The sequence below is a fragment of the Pogona vitticeps genome, chromosome 3 (assembly GCF_051106095.1).
Source record: "Pogona vitticeps strain Pit_001003342236 chromosome 3, PviZW2.1, whole genome shotgun sequence".
Taxonomy (NCBI): Eukaryota; Metazoa; Chordata; class Lepidosauria; order Squamata; family Agamidae; genus Pogona; species Pogona vitticeps.
Genome location: NC_135785.1, coordinates 145,961,552 through 145,983,867, shown reverse-complemented (window position 1 = coordinate 145,983,867; position 22,316 = coordinate 145,961,552). Strand labels below are relative to the sequence as shown.

At 37.9% G+C, this 22,316-nt stretch overlaps 1 protein-coding gene across 2 annotated transcripts in view; it reads left to right on the top strand.

Moving 5' to 3' along the window:
• Positions 1-22,316, top strand: part of HS6ST3 (heparan sulfate 6-O-sulfotransferase 3) — a 267,349-nt gene that overhangs the window by 208,356 nt on the left and 36,677 nt on the right. The window lies entirely within an intron of this gene.

The window sequence follows — 22,316 nt, the reverse complement described above, 5'->3', positions numbered from 1 at the left end:
GCTTCTGACCTGAGAAACAAGAGTTTCTCAGGTCAGAAGCTTTCAGTTTAGTGCCGATCCACATAAACAACAATAAAAACCCCCAAATCTGGCAGAATAGACCATTTTAAAAGCATGTGCTGCGTCCAGGCTTAAATGTTTAAAGAAGACTAAACATTTAAAGAAGACTAAATTAAAATCAGTGGGACTTAGTCATGACTAATATTGGAGTTAACCACCGTCAACAGCCACAATCTGGACTGAAAAATTTACAACATTGAGTGTGCCAACACTACTAGAAATATCAGCTTGTGTTTGACTTTATAAAAATATATGAATTTAATTTAATTATAGAGGAAACCCTACTTGCTTACAGTTAGTGTATATTTTAGTGGATATAAAAAGACCTCCCAGGAATGTGTTAATTGTCTAGTTGTTTGCACTGTAATGCTGAAGGTGCAATGCACACAGTGCCAATCACTGGTTTCCTCAAGCAGATAAATTTTTAAAAACTACCTTCCTCTGCAAGGAACTTCTTGTTTTTGTTTCTCTTCCTTATAACAACAGATATCGCTTTACGGACTATTTACATGTACAGGTGTTGCCTTGTAAGAACCAAATATGAAAAGAAAAAGGTGGCATGGCATTGTAGCTTTTGAGTTCCTATTATAGCCTATAGCCCTGCATTGTGTTGCCAGAAGATAGCTAACGGTTAACATCTTTTTTGAATGCTTTTTCACAAGATCTCAAACAGACTTGTTTCATTTGATTGCCAGTAATAATGTGAGAGAGTTACTGTGGCCTTATGACGGAAAACTGGTTGAATACCAGTTTACAGACAGGATTCCCCCACACCTAATTGATAGAGAACAACAGGGCGTGGGCAGCTTTTTTGGTTTTTCAAGACACATGAGCACAACTGAGCAATAGATAAGGGTGTAGTAACTCCACCAGCAGCAGGTGAGGAAAAATAGATCAGGTATATAAGATGAGAGGAAAATATTAACAGTTGCGTCGAGATAGATAGAATGTAAGCCTTCCACCTTTGGCCCGATTGAAGGAACAATTGCATCAGGTATATAAGATGAGTTTACTTAAAAAACTGGAGAGACCACACCCTGCGAGGTTGTGCTCTCTCCATGCTTGCAAACATGGAACAATTGCTTGCTGTGTTCTTTGAAGTTGTGTGCTTCTTTGGGTGCATAACATACCCATCTAGAATGTTGACAGAGGACTGTTCCTTGTGATCAGACATCTTATTTTTGTATCAGGCAAACAAGTTTACACATTTTTGCATTGTTTCAAAAATATGTGTTACCAGAGGCCAAAGAACTATGTGTGTACATCACAAGGAGCTATGCAATCTTCAAATTCCAGTTCTAAAAATACTGTCTCTGTCCTGAGGTGCCTGTATTGCTGCATGTGCTTTGGATTTAAAAGAAAAATAGTTGTAATAATGGCTTCCCTTGCTGAGCTGTTGTGAGAATGAATGACACTAGAATTTTAAAACATTATGTATATTGACAATTTAAATCCAGCTATAGTTGCTTTCAGATACATGGTGGCACTGCGGGTTAAACCGCAGAAGCTTCTGTGCTGCAGGGTCAGAAGACCAGCAGTCGTATGATCAAATCCACACAATGAAGTGAGTTCCCGTCGCTTGTCCCAGCTCCTGCTAACCTAGTGGTTCGAAAGCATGTAAATGCAAGTAGATAAATAGGTACCACCTTGGTGCGAACGTAACAGCGTTCCGTGTCTAGTCACGCTGGCCACGTGACCACGAATACTGTCTATGGACAAGCGCTGGCTCTAAGGCTTGGAGACGGGGATGAGCACCGCCCCCTAGAGTCGGACATGACTGGACCAAATGTCAAGGGGAACCTTTATCTTTATCTATAGTTACTTTAACCATCAACATTTTGGTGACTGTAGAGTGGAAATATTTGATGTCAGTATTGTGGTGGGGTGTTGCTGCTGCTTTTGATGTTGCATTTCATGCTTAAAAAGCCATGGACATTTTTAGACAGTGTCCTTAACCAAGCATAAATTGAAACTTAGAACAGAACTTCCACAGACTGGAGCCATTAAGCAGCATGAAACATTACAGATTGTGCAGGCTAATAATGAGGCCATTGAGATTTTAAGGATTGTTTTTATGTGGCATCAAGTTGCTTCTGGATTATGATGACCCTGCCTATGAATGACTTCAACAAGGAGCTCTCATTAACAACCCTACTCAGGTCTTGCAGACTTAACACAGTGGCCTCCCTTCTTGAGTCATACCATCTCATTACTTTCTTAAGTATTTGAACATCAAAATAATAAATGACAAAAATATGTTTCCCTTAAAAACGTTTTTCATTTTTGAAAATGATTGAATCCTTTTTTGTCTTTTATCAATCATTCTTTAATATGTACTACTCTTTCTTTTCCTGGCTGCCCTCCCCTTTGGTAAATAGTAAATTTGATTCAGAATCTCTTTTGTGAAGACAGAAGGGTGCATTCCTTCCACAGAAGATATGTTATGCAGTTGAGCATTTTGCTGATTTAATAGGTGAGGAGGACGTCATCTTTGCTGAAGTGCCCTCTGGAAAGTATGGGAGAGGGTGGTCAGCAAATATAACGTCTGCCTCTATTTTTTCAGATGGGAGTATCCTAAGGAGAATTCTGCTCCACCAGGAAATGGTGGATCCTAGACATTTCAATTAAACATTAGCAATACAAGTATGAATGAGTAATATAAAGAACTGAACTACCTACCTATAATTGAACAGCATCATCTGTGTATTTTACATATATAAGTCTATGAAACTGATATATGTAAAATATACAGATGATGCCAAACCCCGTAACTACTTCCCAATTTTAAAATCACAGTTTCATCTCCAGACAGGAACCTTATTGGTTTTTGAGACTCATGGCAACAAAATATGCTCAAATTTTAATATTGTATTTTGCACCACAACTGTATTTTAAAAGCCATTACGTCAAGCTACAAAATGTATTCCAAAGAAGATAAACACTTCTTTAATGCATCAGTTCCTTTAAGGATAATTATTGTACATCTTATAGTATTTACCCCAGTTCAATCACTGTCATAATAAAAATTGGGGATGTGTTATTATAAAGCTGCATATTATAATCTACTTAAGATCAAATTGGTGGAGTTACAGCAATGTGTTCATTTAAATGCTTATTATATCAGAAATGTGTAGCCATGATACAGGTTGGCCAGGAATGGGGTTGTCTCCTGAATGATTAGGGAATTTTATAATTAGAAATGAAATTAGAAAAGGGAAACTGAGAGTAGCAGACTTGGAGAGTAGTATATTATCTTAATTCAACCTTTATGATTTCACAAAGAATACTAATATACTCTAAAGACTCAGAAGCTAATGGTTTGGTAATGGCTGCCTTTTGACAGTTTAATTATGAGTATATTCTCAGATACATTTTGACATGATTATGAGACATCATCTTTGAACTTGTGATGGTTCATAATTTTTTGAAAGATGACAGGTTTTCTATGGTCTCCTGGCCCATCAATGGCAGATATAATGATGGCAGAAACTCTTGCAGAATAAAAGCTGCTAATAATTTATAAGAGATCTGGTATCTAATAAACTTAGACATATCAGAGTGGGTTTGCTCCTTCAGTTGTGAAGCATACATTTTCTGTACCAGCCAGAAAGAACCATTATAAGCCTTTGCATAAGAATATGCATCTTAATTTAAGATATTTATTTATTTATTTGTTTACATTTAGACTTGGCATTTCCACTAATAATTAAAAAAAAGCTCTCAAGGAGGCTTATATCAACATTCTTTAACATGTTTAATTTGTTTCCTTTTCGAATATATCTAATATATTCCTTTACAGCATATGTTGGATACCATCCATGCTTTGCAATTAAAACAGCTTATCTGATGCCTGAAATCATTTTTTAAAATAAACCACAATTGATACAGTGTTAGTGTATGGTGACATGGGGAATTAGATCAGATTTCAGATGACTTATGGTGCAGTCTGGTATGATCTGTTTCCTGGGGAACACATGACATACAGTATAGGGAATTATACTCAAGCCCAACCCCAATCTATGCCCAAACTGAACCTTTTTACTCAGGTAAAATGTTTTACATGTCTAAAAATCTCCTCTGTGCAGTGCCACACATTCTGATACAAGAGACAATGTATAGATTTTGTCAAAATTCACTGGCACATCTAAGTCTGTATAAGGAAAAGTTTAAGACAAACGTTTGGTGTTTTTAATATCATACCAATGCAATCTGCACCTTCTTCCAAATCATCCAACAAAATAGCAGTATTAATTCCCCAGTAGACATAAATTTGATCATTCAGACTCAGATGCTATTGTAAGAGAGGAAAATTTAGAATTTTTCTAAGCAGAAGGAAATTAGACTAACAAGAAGAAAACTCCGTCTTTGGCAGGTTCCCGCACATTGAGCTTTCTTAATAACTAGATTTGGTTTGTTAGTTCAATTGCTTTCCTAACATGAAATATTAGTAGTATACATCTTCACTCCACAAGCAGACTCTCCTCTGGGAAAACAGGCTGGCAAATCTGTATTAAACATTAGATTTCTGAATTTGGTTTGAACAAAATTTGGAAATGATTGATTACGTGATTACTCCTAATTTTCTCTGGGACTTTCCAAGTTTTCAAATCTTTCTGACAGCTTTTCCCTCCACAATATAGATTTGTTTCAATTTATTGGGCAAGTGTAGAGAGCCAGGCTATATTATAACAAAAATTCACATAATACCAATATTGCCATCGATAATTTATTTAGAGGGAATCTTCCTGGAAACACTTTTAAGAAAAGGCAGAAGCATTTAGGATCTGCTGTCTGTGGAGGAAAGCTTTGGATGATTAGTTGATACTCTTCCCATGCTGCTTTTCTTTAGAGGTAGACATATGGTGGGTGATTTCCATTAAGAATGGTCCTTAAATCTTAAAACCAAATAATACCAACGGAACGTATGCTGTCAGTGGTGTGGCAACCACTGTTGAATGCAGATCTGCCTCCTTGCTCACTTGGGGGAGCTCTAGCTATCACATGTGTATATAAGTTCTTTTATACCAAATTTCATCACCAAATGATCAGGCACTAGTTGTGTGGCTATAAGGTGTCTTGAAATTATGTCTTATAGCAGAGATCATACTCGCCATTGTTTAAACATGTATAAGCAGCCCTTTGTGATGATGTTTTCAAATGATTATGGTGCTAACAATATGTGAGAAGTGGGCCTGAGTTTAGTTTTGATTTAGCAAAGTTCCTAAGTAGTGTATTTTTCCGTTTATAAGACGCCCCCCACTTTTCTAACTCAAAAATTAAGAAAACATAGTTCTGAGTATTCAGCCTCTGGGCTCAGAATGCTCTGGATATTAGGAGTCCCTGTTGCACCTGAGCCTACAGGCTCCACTTCCAAGGAGGTGTGCTCCAGTTGCTTTGTTCAGCATCAGCTGATGTCAGTTCCATAAGGCTCATGATTGGAGGAAGCCAAGTCTCCTGACTGTAGGAAGTTAAGCCTCATGACTGAAGGAAGCCAGTTTACAGAGGCAAGGTATGGGCCATTTTGTTCTCTCCTCAGCTATCTCGGCTTACTTCCATGTAAAAAAGTCCCTCAATTTTTAGTGTAATGGCTTTAGGAAAAAGTAACATCTTATACACGGAAAAATACAGTATTTGACTGACTTTACTTAAATGTATACTCAGTTTCTGAATAAAGAGAAGAGCAAGCACAAACTTCTTGGTGTGTTCCTCTGGCACATAATATAACCATATGATAATATAATTTCAGAAGAATAATTTAAATTAAATTTAAATTAAAGTGTAAAGTTTAACTTCCTCAATAACAACAACAACAACAACAACAACAAGACAGCAGACATAGTAATAGAACAAAGAAATGTCTGAATCATTGGCATTGCAGTTCCCGGGGATGCCAGAGTTGAAAATAAAGAATTGGAAAAGCTAACAAATACAGAGACCTGGCAATCAAAACATCTTGCTTGTGGATGAAACACATTGTGGTGGACCCTGTAGTCATTGGGGCTTTGGGACAATATCAAGAAATTTCGCACAGTATTATAAGCAGTTGCAGATCTCAGAAATAACACCATCAGAGCTACAAAAACTGGTGATATTAGGGACAGCATACATACTGTGCCAATATTTAACAGTTACTTTGGTTTTTGTATCTGTTATATAATACCAGTCAATGTCTTTATGACTTTGATTGACTGTGCCTGGTATTTTTAATCATCATCATCATCATCATCATCATCTTAGAACTGCAGAGCTGGAAGGGACCCTATGGATCATCAAAACCAGCCCCTGTCAAGGACAACTGGTGGGGAATCAGACTCCCAACCTCTGGCTCAAATACTTAGCTGCTGAGCTATTCAGCAGTTGATTTGTGAATCAGAGAAATTATCATACAAATTTTAGAAGGCCATCCCCCCTTTTTTTTAAGAAATGAAAGTGCATCATATGACTAGATGTTATTTTATTGTATAAACTCTGATGGCTTCCCAGTTTCTGTATCACAGAAGTAGTATTTGACCATTCAAGTAATACGGCCCAAAATTCTAATGTTGCCTTTTGTGGCTTGACGTCTATACCCAGAAACCATTATATTAAATTATATTCGTGATCTATCTCCAAGGAATCATTTCTGTAGATCTAAAATATGCACACATGAATCATTCAGACCATCACAGAATTTAAAATAATTGTCTCAGTGCGAAATCACTGATCTGTTGTTTCCAAAGGTCACTTTAAACTGCCAGACAGCATATATTAATATGTATTATGTTTCCAGAAAATCTCCTTGAATATTTACTCTGAAGTGTTTCACACCAGGATCAGATAAAGCTGATAAAGTTACAATTCTTATCTATTTCCTGCCCATTTTAATTTGTTTTCCCTCCTTAATGTGTTTACTATACATCATTTTCCTCCGTTCTGCAGAGTGAATTGGGAAGAGAGGAAATTATTATTTGGGGATGCTACACAATTACACCATTAAGGTTAATGATACTAGCAATTAAAAAGCATCTAGTTATTTGGAGCTGTCACTTGGGATGAATTGTTCTTTAATGTCTCTACACATGGGTTACTTTGATAGAAAAGTAGGAAATCTGTAGGTCGGAGCAATATTTCTTTTCGGCTTTTTGTTGTCAGGAAGCCTTTTTTGGTCGCCCTTGAAAACTGCACTAGTCCTGAAAGAAACACATTATACCAATGCTTATCTTCCTTGTGGGTATTGGTTAAAAATATCTCATTAGGTCTCATCCTATGAATTATGGACTACTTATTTACTATTCAAAATTATAGGTGATTTAGAAGACATTTCATGCTTTCAGGCTATTGGCTATGAAATTTGGTTCTGCCTGCTTGTTTGCCTTTTTGCCTGTTTGCTTCCAATGTAGGGGGCTAAATGCTAACATGCATTATTCTTAATTTTAAATATATCTTAAATACTCTTTGTGTATATTCATTCTCCACAGAGGCGTACAACTCTTATCTTGCTAACTCTGTACTGATTATATGTTTTGGCAGAAAATATTCAAAGACTTTGTGTTTCATTTTTAATATGCTTTAATATCTCTTTGCATTGTGAATATTTACATTTCATGTGGAGCTTAATCATGCAGGGTAATTGTTTGGGTACAAATAACAATAGACCTATCAGTTAAGTCATATCACTTTGTAATGAACAGAAAGTGAATGCAATATGCAAACATTAAATAGGTACTTGATCTCTAATTGTATGAAATATTTCACCATGAAATACTTTATGTATTTTGAATTGTTTGGTAGCTTCTTTCACAATGGTTTTGTAACCAGCTCATTTCCAGTTTAAGAGACTTGATTGGTCCACCCTGTTTAGCTTGATGACTATGTTGGTTGTAGCTACCATAGAGTCATGGTAAATCAGATGTTTCTGAATTATGTCCTGCACAGAAATCTATCATAAAGACAGCTTTTTGGGGAAGGCAACCCTTTTATTGTGACTTGTTATTCACTGATATTAGAGTTCTAAGTCTGAATCTAGCCACCTTCTGAGAGTTTGAAGTTTCTGTTTGTAGCCATCTAAAACGGTGGTTTTAAAACCCTCTTTTCTTAGATATATAACTAAGTTTTGGCAGAACATTTTTAATCCTGGAATACACTTCTCAAATGGAAAGTTTGAGCAAGTTTGTGGAAGAGGCAGATTTATGAGTAATGCTTTGTAGTCTGCAGGATGTTTCTCTTTCAGAGATACTGTAGCCTCAATGGCTACTCCCTCTCTCTGGGAGTCAGTGTGATTTTCCTGGAGATCTGGCTTGAACCAGTTTGGAGAAGTTGGTCTTCTCTGTACAGTGAACTCAATGTGATATGTTGCTTTGTTTATTTATACGATGGCGAGACACGGGGGCTTCATAGTTGTATACGAATACAAATCCCGCTGGCACAGGTGGCCGGCCCAATTACCACCCAACCCCAGAACTTGCTGGACGGCTTACCACGCAGCACGCGGTGTGTGTGGCTGGCATCATCTCCTGTGTCCCGATTGTGACAGTAGCCTGACTGCTGCAGCCCCACCTCCCTGCTCGCCCAGCCACTCTGCGGCTGAGCAGGGAGATTCATACTCTCACCCCCTTGCTGGAGTGGCAGGGTGAGCAGCAAAGCAGGGCTGCCGCAGCTGGGCTAATGCCACCATTGGGGCGCAGGAGATTATGCCAGGCATGTGCGCTGTGCGGTAAGTGGTCCAGTGGGTTCTGGGGTGGGTGATAATTGGGCCAAACACTTCTGCCAGCAGGCTTCATATTTGTATACGAATAATGATGGCTCTTTAAAAACGTCTGAATTTAAGTGGGTCAGGAAAGACAGCCTTTTGTACAAACTTTGACGTCTGTAATGTTCCTACATTTCAAAAGGGCAGAAAATTCAGTAACAGGAGTGGCAGGGGTTGGTTTAAAGGGAAAAGTTGTGGTTAAAGCTCTACCTCTCCCAAGAGAAGGAAACTGATATTCAGACTACAGAGCAACACTCCTCCATTCTTTATTTAAACCACTGCTGTGTGAAATTAAGTAAGTTTTCCCCTCTTGCGTAATTAGTTTTAACTTCTCAGCAAAGGGGAAAAGGGAAACTTGGAATAAAGCAGTGAAGCTGGCCTCAGATGGGTCAGTGATTATAAGAAAGCTACAAATCAGGACATTGAATTCTGACACTGGTACACAGGAAAGGCCTAGAGAACGCTAGCTGTTTTTTAGAGGCTGTTAGATAAATTTTGGAGGCTTCTCCTGCTTTCTTATCTTATCACACAGGCCTTGAGCTGAATGTTCAATTCTTCATGTAGCTTAGGTGTCAGCTATACTTTGATTGGAGAAGACTTTTCAGATGTGATGAATGGGTTGGGTTAATTTAAACTATATAGGGTTTGGGGGATTCTAATTAATGTGTGGTTTTTTTATTTTGCTTACTCTAACAACTGTGTCTTTCTGTCTCTTTGCTGGCTTCTTGTTTGTCTATTTGTTGAATAAAATAAATGGGTGCCAATACATTTTGCAGTGGTCTTTCTGATTTTCCACTTGGGTCACAGGCTACAATAAAAAAACCAATTGTGCTTATTTTCATTCATTCATTCATTCATTCATTCATTCATTCATTCATTTATATTTATTATAATTATAAAAGGGTGTTCAATAGTAGTAGAGGAGATGTAGTTAGGTATGAGGATTACTTAAGTGTAAAAAAAAAGGATGAGATGTTTCAGAAGCTTGGGAACAATAGTCTTGGTCTTTCTGCCTTTTCAGCTATACATCCCATAACCAGTCTCTAGGTTCCATGTAATAGTTCCTTTACCCAAACTTAATAGTGTATATTTCCACAGTTGCACAGGGATCATGTAGTGTAATGTTAGTACACTGACAATATGAATACTGCAACTTTTAATGTCATGCTGTTAAATACTTACCACTTCAGTGCTGGCATAGCTTGTTTTATGGGTCAGATGATGAGAAGGAAACTGTCAGTGAATATGAGGCAATAAATATGATATTTAAGGCCAGGAGGTAAGCATAATTTAATTACCAAAATTGTGAACTTACAGTTCGCTGCTCAAAACTAAACTTATATAGCACAATATTTTTATTTACCATTACAATATTTATTTTTCACAAGCAAACTTCAAAGTCATGAAGTGATTATTTTTTTAAAAAAAATTTTTTAAAAATCTACCAAAGGGCCTCCAAATGAGATTGACAAAATAATATTGAGAGAATGGATGTTTAATCCTCATTTATGCCGTCCTCTGGATCTAAATATATCCTTTGCTTTCCAAATCTAAAACTGTTTGCTCACATAGAAACATATACAGTAATGACAAAAAAATATTGGCACACTTGCAATTATGTCAGAAAATGCAACCCTTCTCTCTGAAAATTGTTGCAGTTGCAAATGTTTTGGTACTCACATGTTCATTTCTTTGGTTTCCATTGGAACAACACACACAAAAAAAAAAAAAACAGAGAAGAAAAGTCAAATCTGATACAATCCCATACAGAAACCCAAAAATGCACTGGCCAAAATTATTGGCACCCTGTCTAAATTGTAAGAAATAATTGCTTTTCAAGCAAGTGATGCTTCTTTCATTTGTATTTAGACACACCTGTCGCAAGTAAGAGGTGCGGGCAATATAGTAATCACACTTGCAACAAGTTCAGATGGAGAAAAGTTGACTCAAACTTTATGTTGTGTTTGATACTGAGCAAGGAGAAAAGAATGAAGTGTAAAGAGTTGTCTGTTGATTTGAGAGAAAAATGGTGGAAAAACATCGACGATCTCAAGGCTACACGTTCATCTCCAGAGATCTTAATGTTCTTCTGTCCACTGCGCAATATGATCAAGCGGTTTACAGCCCATGGCACTGTAGCTAACCTCCCTGGACGTGGATGGAAGAGCAAAATTACTGAAAAATTACAACGAAGGGTTGTTCAAATGGTGGGTTCAGAACCCAGATTAACTTCCCAATGAATTCAAGCTGATCTGCAGACACAGGGTGCAACAGTGTCAGCTCGCACTATCCGTCACCACCTGAATGAAAAGGGACACTATGGTAGGAGACCCAGGAGGACACCACTGCAGACATAAAGCATAAAAAGCAAGACTGGAGTATGCCAAAACATATGTGACAAAACCACAATCCTTCTGGGAGAAAGTAATGTGGATAGATGAGACAAAATGGTCAAGGACATCATGGCACTGTTTACAGAAACAGAAATGAGACAATCAAAGAAAAGACCACAGTCCTACAGTCAAACATGGTGAAGAAGATTCAAAGATGTTTTGGGGTTGCTTTGCTGCTTCTGGCACTGGATGCCTTGACTGTGTGAATGGTATCATGAAATCTGATAATTACCAAAGAATTTTGGGGTGCAACATAGTGGCCAGTGTCAGACAGCTGCATCTCCACCAGAGGTCATGGGTCTTCCAGCAGGACAATGACCTGAAAGATACTTCAAAAAGCACTCAGAAATGTTACAAAGTGCTGGGGAGTTCTGAAATGGCCAGCAATGAGTCTAGATCTGAATCCCATAGAACACCTGTGTGTTCTCAAAACAGCAGTTCGGAGAAGGCAGCTGAAAAATCTGAAGGCCCTGGAGCAGTTTGCAAAAGAAGAGTGGTCCAAAATTCCAGTAGAGAAGTGTTTACTGTTTACAGGAAGCGACTGATTTAAGTTATTTTTTCCAAAGGGGGTGCTACCAAATATTAAGTTAAGGGTGCCAATAATTTTGGCCAGTGCATTTTTGAGTTTCTGTGTGGGCTTGTATCAGATTTGACTTTTCTTCTCTGTTTGTGTGTGTGTGTGTGTGTGTGTGTGTGTGTGTGTGTGTGTGGTTCCAACTCAAACCAAAGAAATGAACATAGATTGCTGTGTGATGCCTACAGTCATGGCCAAAAATATTGGCACCCTTGCAATTGTGTCAGAAAATGCAATCCTTCTCTCAGAAAATTGTTGCAGCTGCAAATGTTTTGGTTACCAAATGTTACCAAAACATTTGCAAGTGCAACAATTTTCTGAGAGAAGGATTGCATTTTCTGACACAATTGCAAGGGTGCCAATATTTTTGGCCATGACTGTAGGCATCACACAGCAATCTATAATGTGCCCCACATAGAAGAAATAGCCTAGGAGAGGGTTTAAATGAAACAGATTTTATAGATAGAAAGCATTAAACACCAATCCCCCCAATGTGAAGTAACTAATCTTAACTGGAATTGCAGTTGAGCTACAGCATTCCCAGTTAAATGAAAAATGGAATATTTCTATGGTTAGAGAACAAAATATCCCTTCCTGTTTCTTTAGATGTATAACAGTTATTAATAGCTGCTTCAGCCCATCTTGTTCCAGCATAATAACTTCTGCATTGGTTCAGTGCATTTTCTGTAGGAGTGCAGCGTCTGCATTTCTTGCTCCTGCACTTCTGTCCTTGAACATGGAACATATATTTTCTTCATTTTTACTGGGATTTACTCAAATATTCATTGTCAGTTTTGTTTGGGGCTCCAACTCGAAGCATACACAACTAAGATTGCAAGAAGTACTTAAACATTGCTTTAAGAATTGTCACTGATTTGTGTCCAGATCACATTACTGACAGTCCGATCCTGTGTTTCAGCAGAACAGCCACTGCTACCTTACTGCCTCATCTTTTCCAAGATAATTGGTACCCTTATACTATGAATTGCATAGTTGCCATCCTATTCTGTCTTACTCTGTCCTGTATTATCCTCTGCTCTACACTTTAACTCTTCGTTCTGTTCATAGATCATAGTCTGTTTACATTTTTCTGGTGAAATCTGCTTACTCTTCTCTCCCTGGTCCTTGAAGAGAAGTGGGATGCAGCCCTGAAGTTGGAAGACTGGAGTTTAGCTGGATTATGTTTCCATTGCAGTTATACAATACTGCACACTCCCTATGGTCTTATCTTCCGCCTCTGTGCAATATTGTAATGCCCAAGGTTATTGGTTCATGAGAAGAGAATTTGTGAGGAAATGCCAATATTCAGTAACATTTTCCAATTACATTTTAGTGTTGCAAATCAATTTGATTTTAAATCATCTTCATAGATGAAAAGGGAGAACTTTGAGAGTAATATTGGTTGATAGAGAGAAGGTTTTGGAGAGGTAGGCCTGACTGGGCAGCAGCTTAACACTTCAGTGGGTGCTCCTTGTCTCCTCCTAAAGACTTCATGGGAGCACGCACATTTGAATCTATTCCCCTTCTTTCTCCTTTTAATATATGTATGCCCTTCTGCATACATTCACTTGTGGATGTGAAACTTGACTTCACAAGCAACAGCACTCATGCGCTGAAAGCTGAAAATGACGGGACCAAAATGAGGTCAGTACATCAAGGACCCAGCATGCTGGGGGGGGGGGCGCAATGTGTGGCCTGCATAATTAGATTTTAAACTATCCAGCGAGTGCTTTAAGCACTTCGAGGGGTATATAGTAAGTAGCATACCTTAATTTTTTCTTTTTTAAAATGAAATATCTTGCAGCGCTCATTATTTCCAAGTAAATCTTAATGAGAAGTGTATGTAAACAGTGGAGTCTAGCTTTCTCAGATGCCAGCCTGAAACAATGGCACTGACCTGCTTAATTTGTTTTAGTAGGTTATTATGACAAATGCTTTTTGGCAGGCATCAATGTTCCTTCTGATTTCCCACCAGTACTGAGTGGAAATCCTGCCTCAGGTGCGCAAATTTCCAGCTCCTGCCTCCTGCACCTTTAAGGATTGCAGCGGAGGCAGACAGGCGCTGGAGGTTGTGCAGCTGGAGGAGCGGGACTTTTTGAGACAGTGGTTGAGTTTGTGTTGCAGTTTGGTCACTGGGGTTCAAAAAGGTTCACCACCACTGGCTTTGAGGGAATGTTGGCAGGCATCGAAACAAAGTCATATCAGCAGAAAGTTCAGGCACCAAGTGGTTCTGGGAGATTTGACTGGCAAATAATTCTATGTTGTCCATTAGAATTTATGTGAGCAACACAGTCTGTGGAATCATGTGTGCTGGGGGACTCCTGTTTGATACCCTGGCTGCTAGCCTGCAGGTTCCCTTAGGGTTCTGTTTTGTCTCCTATGTAATTTAACATTTACATGAAACCACTGGGAGAGGGTGTGTAGGGTTTTGAGGTTCAGTGTCATCAGTATACCACTCTGATGACAGTGTCATCAGTATACCAGTCTACTTCTTGGGAGGAAAGTGATGACAAACCTTGACAGCATCTTAAAAAGCAGAGACATCACCTTGCCAATAAAAGTCTGAATAGTCAAAGCTATGGTTTTCCCTGTAGTGATGTACGGAAGTGAGAGCTGGACCATAAAGAAAGCTGACCGCCAAAGAATTGATGCTTTTGAATTGTGGTGTTGGAGGAGGCTCTTGAGAGTCCCCTGGACTGCAAGTAGAACAAACCTATCCATTCTAAAGGAAATCAACTTTGAGTGCTCACTGGAAGGACAGATCCTGAAACTGAGGCTCCAATACTTTGGCCATCTCATGAGAAGAGAAGACTCCCTGGAAAAGACGCTGATGTTGGGAAAGGGTAAAGGCAGGAGGAGAAGGGGACGACAGAGGATGAGATGGTTGGACAGTGTCATCGAAGTGACCAACATGAATTTAACCCAACTCCTGGAGGCACTGGAAGACAGGAGGTCCTGGCGTGCTCTGGTCCATGGGGTCACGAAGAGTCGGACATGACTAAACAACTAAACAACAAAGTCATCAGTATGCAGATGACAACCAACTCTCTCTCCTTGGCATCTGAATCTGAAGAGGCTGTTTCAACTCTAGATCAGTGTCTAGTGTCAGAGTGAATAAATTGAAAATCCAGACCGGACAAAGATGCTTCTAGTCAGTCAAAAGGCAGATCAAGGAAAAGGGATGCGGCATGTGATCGATGGGGCTATACTCCCTCTGAAAACACAGGTGCACAGCTTGGAGGTGATTATTTGTTATTGAACAGTAATAGGTAAGTTTTATTGGCCAGAATCCTATTGGTTTGTTTTCATATGGGATTTGAGTAATTTGCCATGGCTAATTGCATCTAATTGATGAGATGCTGGGAGCATGTTGTTACCATGTCCCGGGTTATGTACCTGACTGTGCAATTGAGATGCAATGTGACATCTCATCAGTCAACCTGGCAACTTACATAAACCATACAAGAACACCAACAAGACCTCAGCCACTGTGAAAATATTTTTAAAAGCTAGTTGGCATGGTAATAAACAAGAAGAACCTTTTGTACTGGTTTTGCATAATTTTTAAATTTACAGCATTACTATATATAAGTTCTGAGAGTGTATGTTTTATATATTTAATGCAGTTGTTTAAATAATGGTACCATAGTGATTTGAGTTTCTGGGAAACTTCCTCTGAAAGAAACATAATATCTTCTTCCTTGAAGAATTTGCTTTATAGTGTGAATAATAATGGTTCAGCTAGCATTGTTTACAGGGGCTGAGAATAGGGATTCTAGGAGAAGATGAAAATTGTGAGCCAGAAAGAGGACAAACAAAACACTTCCTGTAATATACTATATATTTTAAAGAGGTTTTTACTTGCAAATTTACTCTATTTGAATTGAGGAAAACAGTGTAGTAAATTGGAAGATAAAAAACATGAAGAGTTTTGAAGATGGGTTGAGGATAAAATCAATGTAGTAGATTGATTTTAATTAATTATTTGTATTTATATTCTGCTGAAACTAATGTGAACAGCTACTGTTTCTTGTGCCATTAAAGTGAGTTACTTAGTTAGCTAAACTCTCAGAAGCTTAGGGGAAATTAATGTTGTAAAGCTGCAAGGACTCACAAGTTCAACTCCCTGCCAAAGCAGGAAATTCAGAAAGATGTAAGATGTCAGAGCTTTTATAAATTCTTTTTTGGGGCTACAGTTTCCACAGTCCTCCCAGCCACTATTCATTGTTGTGGGTTAATTGCTTTCTGTGATCTGTCTATGTAGAAACAATGCTGGCATCTCAGCTGTTTGCAAAAGGACAACGTGTTCTCAATATTCCAACATTTACTCTATGAAATGTGACGGCTTCACTTACCGGCTCATCACATGGAAAGGCTTGTTTTTCCAAAGCAGTAGGTTGAAGCACTGGCTGTATCTTTTGCCTTATAGCAGTTGTTATAGAAGGGAAGTGTTGCTGGTGTTCCTGTTTTGACTTACCATCCTATAGTGCTAGAGCACTCTCTGGGCAGTTTACAACATAATTATGCAAGGAATACAATAGACTTTCTTTTTCTTTTCTTTTTTCTTCTTTCTTTTTCAATGATGGCCCAAAAAGGCACTGGGTGGCACCTTTAAAATCCTGGTGAAACCCAGCTAAATGAATATTATGACAACTCTGCTTGTAGTGTAGAATTCAAGACAATTTATAGATTGAATTTTACAGATGCTGCACAATAGGGAACCCAAGGGGTGTGCTGAAGAAAACATGTAAAATATTTTGTACGTAGAAAACATTGTTGAACAGTGTCAAGTTAAGAGTAAGGTATACTAAAATAAAAATGATAGTAAACTTGTACCTTAAGCCATTATTCAGAAAGAGGGGATTTACTTGCCTACAGGTAAATTAAAGAGTAATATGGATGATAGAGCTCCTTAAACATAATAACCCAGTGCAAGAGCAAACAGATATCACTGTTGGTTAAAATGGTAAAGGAAGTCCATCTGATGGAAGAGTTTCCACTAAACCACCTTCTGGGTGTTTTCATACAAGCAACACTATACTGTACTGGTACTTCATCAGATAATCTTTATGATTAAACTATGTTGGCTGGATTGTATGATGCAATCATTATCCCTAATGGTGCTGTTTGTTCAGTGCCCCATATTGTCCCTGTGTTTTCTTGCTGTGATACGAGTGATGCCATGTTTTCCAGGGCAGAATGCCAAATTGATGCCATATTTTGTATTACAGGACACCAGAATAATTTTGGATTCACTACTGTCTATGCTGATGGCATAGATGTCTCTGATCTATTTAACCATTTCGTAAGGAAGGAGCACATAAGGAGGTATTCGCCAAGCTTATGAAATGCCATGTGAGCTCACTTAATAGCTGAAATCTAGTAGTAAGTCACTGCTAGAGTAGGGCCATTTATTTGGTGGGGATTTGATGAGTAAAATGCTTATGTACATTCCATGGATTCAGTGGGCCTACTTTTTCAGCCATTCATTGACACAGAGTGATGTAATGTGGCTATAGTTCTGCTGACATTACATGGGTAACATTAAACCAGAAAGCTTTGCAGATAGAGCCCTATGTCTTGTCAAATTACTTTAGAAGAACCTCCTTGTTGTCAAATATACCAGCAAAATAAATGAAGTGATGTCCATTATGAACTGATGTCTGAACATACCTCTTTACAGCAATATCACTACTGAACTATTTTCAGATTTTGGACACAGAGAGAGTTTGAAGGTGATAGCATCAAATAACTCAATGACTAAACAGCATCAACTGAATTTGAAATATATATATCAAACCAGTTATGAAACGACTGATGTGCTAAATTTCTGGGTTCCTGAAAATTTCCCCATGCTACTAGTGTGTTTTAATGAGTGCTTTGAAACCTAATCCGACATCCACTTCAGATATTCTGCCACCCTTGTGTAATTGCTTGAGGAAATATGTGTGGCTGACATGAAGAAGACATTAATTGTATGCACCAATATTTCTGTGTAAGGCCACTTAGAGTTTACATCATTGGCACTTTTTTCTGTAGCTTTAATAATTATGGAAATTTAAAAAGTTGCATTATACAATAAGATAAACAGAAGCCTGGTTCTATATCAAACTTCAGTGTGATCCCTGCCATTTTAGAAGCTAATTAGGAATGCATCTCATTACCACAAGCAATCACACTGAGGTTGCCAAGTGTCTAAACCAAAGTTATTTGAGAATAGTTCAAAGCCATCCCCTTTCCAGAAGTATTTCGGATTTATTTTCTCTGTACAACATCTTACTATGTACCCTGTTTCCTCAAAAGTAAGACCTAACTTGAAAATAAGTCCTAGTATGATTTTTCAGGATGTTTGTAATATAAGCCCTTCCCCCAAAATAAGCCCTGGTTAAGTGAAATTCCGCCCTCCACCATTGTGCAGCAACCAGAAGAAGATAACATGACTGTATTTGAATAAATGTAGATTGTTGTACATGAAAAAAAAAATCCTCTGAAAATAAGCCCTAATGCGTTTTTGGAGCAAAAATTAATATAAGAACCTGTCTTATTTCTGGGAAAACACAGTACGTCATCTGGTTCAGTGTCATTCAGGGGTCTGAATGTGTGTACAGATATCCCAGTTGCAACTGGGAACTTTGGATCCCAGTATCCTCAATCAGTATAGCAAATTACCAAGAGTTCTGATATTTTGAGTAACAGCTAAAGGAGAAATCGCTGGTGTACCATTTGTTTAAAGGAATTATTTTGCAGTTTCCTTGCACTTCAGCTTGAAAGATTCTGTGATGATGTCTGGGCACCATACCATTCAAGAAGGCTATATTGAGAAATGCAGCTGCAAGCAGCGGGGTGTTAATCACTACTTACTAACTAGGATGACTAGTGGAGGCAATAAGGAGAGCACATAATTTTCAAGAGGACTTCTGCAGATCACTGATCTGTTATTCCACTAATCCTTTTTTTAAAAAAAACTCTGAGCCATGTATGGTTTTGCAACAAGGACTAGACATACATAAGGATACATTATTGCAAGTTTAAATTAGCTGAGATTTTACATTGATAAATAAGATTATCCACTCTACTGATACAGAAAATGTAGAAGAAAAACAGCAATCATCTATGAAACATACTGTCTCGGTGGTATGAGATGCCAAATCGGTGAGATGGAGGTTGCAAATTTTGACATGGTATATTTTTTTCCAGTCCATCAAAGAAAATGATTTATTCTTACTTTTGTACTCCAGGCTTATGTGTACAGATTTGCCATTTTGAGTTGTCAGTTTCTGTTGTTCTCATTACAACCCTCACTATTCAAAATACAGTATATCACAGAAGTGAGTACACCCCCTCACATTTCATAAATATTTTAGTATATCTTTCCATGTGACAACATTGACATGGTTTAGACATTAATGGCTGTGTGTTGTGTTATTTTTAGGGGACAGCACATTTACAATGTTATACAAGCTGTATACTCACTGCTTTACATTGTAGCCAAGTGTCATTTCTTCAATGTTGTCACATGAAAATTTATACTAAAATATTTATGAAATGTGAGGGGGGTGTACTCACTTCTGTGATATACTGTAGCTATCATTTCTTATACAAAGTTCCTGTCCTAAGGTGACACTTATTCTGAACCAAATAGAATTCCTTAATTCTTTGACATTTTACTCCACCTCATGTGAAGAGCCTTAAGGTTAATATTCTCAGGTTCAAATATTTGTTAAATTTGATTGAGCAAATCAAATAAATCCTATAGTCCAACCCATAATGACTCATCTATGATACCAAAATATGTATATGACGAATATGACTAACTGACTGTAGTGGAAACACAACAGAATTATATTTTACTATGTTATTCCTCTCATTATTGTTATGACAGAATAATGCAATTGCTTTTTTTTTGTTTTAAGATTATTTTGACATATGATCAAGCTTTTCAAGAAGACTGAAAAAAACATTCCTAAGAATGTCCAAGTCTAGGCTTCTTAGTTTGGTGCTTATTATTATAATTGCACATTTTCCAGTGACTCCTTTTTTTAATTGATGAAAAACTAACCTGGCATGCTGTGTGGAGCAAGATTACACCAGTTGTATTTTTTTTAAAAATAATCACTTGGTCCAACCCGGACTCACGGAGGCAGGGAAGACACCCAGCAAGAAAGCACTAAGAAAAACTGCTTCCTTTTCCTGCAGAGCACGAGCCTATCAGAGATTTTGCTAGTTCTTGAGTTTCACTTGTTGGTGGAAGAGGGTTTATTTTTAAAAAACAAGACAAAGCAATAGAGATAGGGACAAGTGGATTCCATTTTACAGCTACGTCTGTAAGTTATGACATCATCTAAAATAGCAAATGCATGGGAGGAAGATAGTGTTAAGGAATATGGTGATGCAAATAAAAGATAGCTGTCAATTTGGAACAAAAATAATTTAGTCAAAAACTATCAACTGTGCACATAAAAGCATGTAAAATAACAGCTCTAGCTGAAAAGAGGCAACACAATTCAAAGCATAATGCAAATGCTGCATTAATGTATATTTCAAACAGTTCACCGTAGCAGAATCATATCACCTTCTGTCAGACTTAATGGCTTAGCTGACCTTTAAATAGCAGAAGGGTTAAAAATGGTATGAATCCTTCTGTGTGACCATGCATGTGCAAATTTACATCACATTGCAAATGAAATGGAAAAAGAAACTGGTAACATTCATGGTAGAGAAACGATTGAAAGTAAAGTTAGACATTTGTCTTGAGTAAAAAGGTTGTACCTATAATATAAATGTGCCAAAAAATTCAAAAATCTGACACAAATAATATCCTCTTGGATGTGGTAAATGTAGACTATACATTTATAAAAAAGAAAATGTGAAAGCTTTTTCGAAGGTATGTAATGTCTAATAATGGGCCACTACATTCTTTTATGGTCTTGACATGATTAACAAAAAATACCCTGTTCTTTTCATGATAGTGATTGATAAGTAATTGTCAGTAATTATTTTTAAAGCATGAATGTTCTAATTCAAGCATCTTAGTTCATATTTGAAACCATTACAAAATTGGTGAGTGAGCCACACCTTGAGTGGCTACAATCTTGTTCAAGTTAGCATAATGGAGGCTTATGCCTCAGGCAGGCAGCATTGTGTAATCTGTCCTGCAGTTCACATTGCTGTTGCATGGTTCAAGTCACAGTTCTGGGACATGCCTGCAGAAATGCTACGTTGATATTGTGCCTTGTGGCAGTCTTTCTACTGCTTTCTCAGCTTCACATTTCACATGATTTCAGGCATTAAGTGTCGATTAATTTGAAATGAAACCATATCTCACCCTGTCCATCCCTGCTCATACTTCAGCATTAGAAGTGATATATTGGTGTCCTGTTATGTGTTATGTGTTAATATTAACTTGAAGTACTGTTTGTGTGGATATGTGGGGTTGTAAAAAATATGAACGAGTTTGATAAAGATTTTTCCAGTGAGACAACACATACAATAGTTGTCTGAAACCATCCCTCTAGATCAGCATGACTGTAGAGCAAGCGTGAGCAGCTGTGGAAGGTCTAGATGCTATTTTCTGCACCAGAATTCTTCAGGGACCATACAGACAGCTCAAAACATGGATAAAAAAGAAAGAAATTGTAAGTGGCTAGAATTCCACCCCTGGTTTTAAAAAATGGATATTTTGTGTTATTAAATGGTATAAAGGAGAGCTGCAACCTATTTAAATGATGCAGAGTTGCTTCTGGGGGCTTCCAGAAGAATTAACCTTTCTTGCTAAAAGAAAGGGGGGGATAGTGAATTACGTGGGCCACCTTACCTTACCAGGCAGCCTGAAGCCTCCCTGAAAACACACACACACACACTCCCTCAGAAGCAGAAATGAGGCAATCCCAAACCACCTCTGACACACACTCTCTAACTGCTGGAGCGAAAGAGCTACAAAGAAGCAGCCTTGTCACCACCTACAGTTAGAAATTTGAATTTCCTGCCTTTTCCTCCTGCCTTTTTCTGTTTGAAGTGGAAGCTCAGGTCTCAAGTAGAAGCAAAATTTTGCAGCCACAGCTGGTCATAACTTGAAATGGTCGTAAGTAGGGACATTCGTAAGTCAAGGCACCACTGTACATTTTTCCTATGTGACAATTCATTTGCAAAATGAATGAGAGAAGTTATTTTGTGACTTTGCAAGGGATAGTTTATCAGTACTCTACATGTGGCTTAGGCTAGAGATAGGATTAAAACCTGAAGAATTGGTTTTATCTGAAGCCAACTATGGAGAGATGGCTACAGTTATGTGAAAAAGAAAGTACACCCACTTTGATTTCAAGATATAATAAAAATCACACTTGCTGATGAGCAAAGGCATTTGGTTATCAGCACCTGGCTGCTATTTAGCCTCTGAATCCCTATGGAAGCAGTAAGGGTGTACTTAGTTTTTCACACATGGCTTCTCCATTTTGTCTTTACTTTCTTAAAATAAATCATGGCACGATGTAATACGTCATGTGTTGTTGTTCATTTGAAGTTGTATTTACCTAATTTTCAGACCTGCAAAGGACCAGATGAT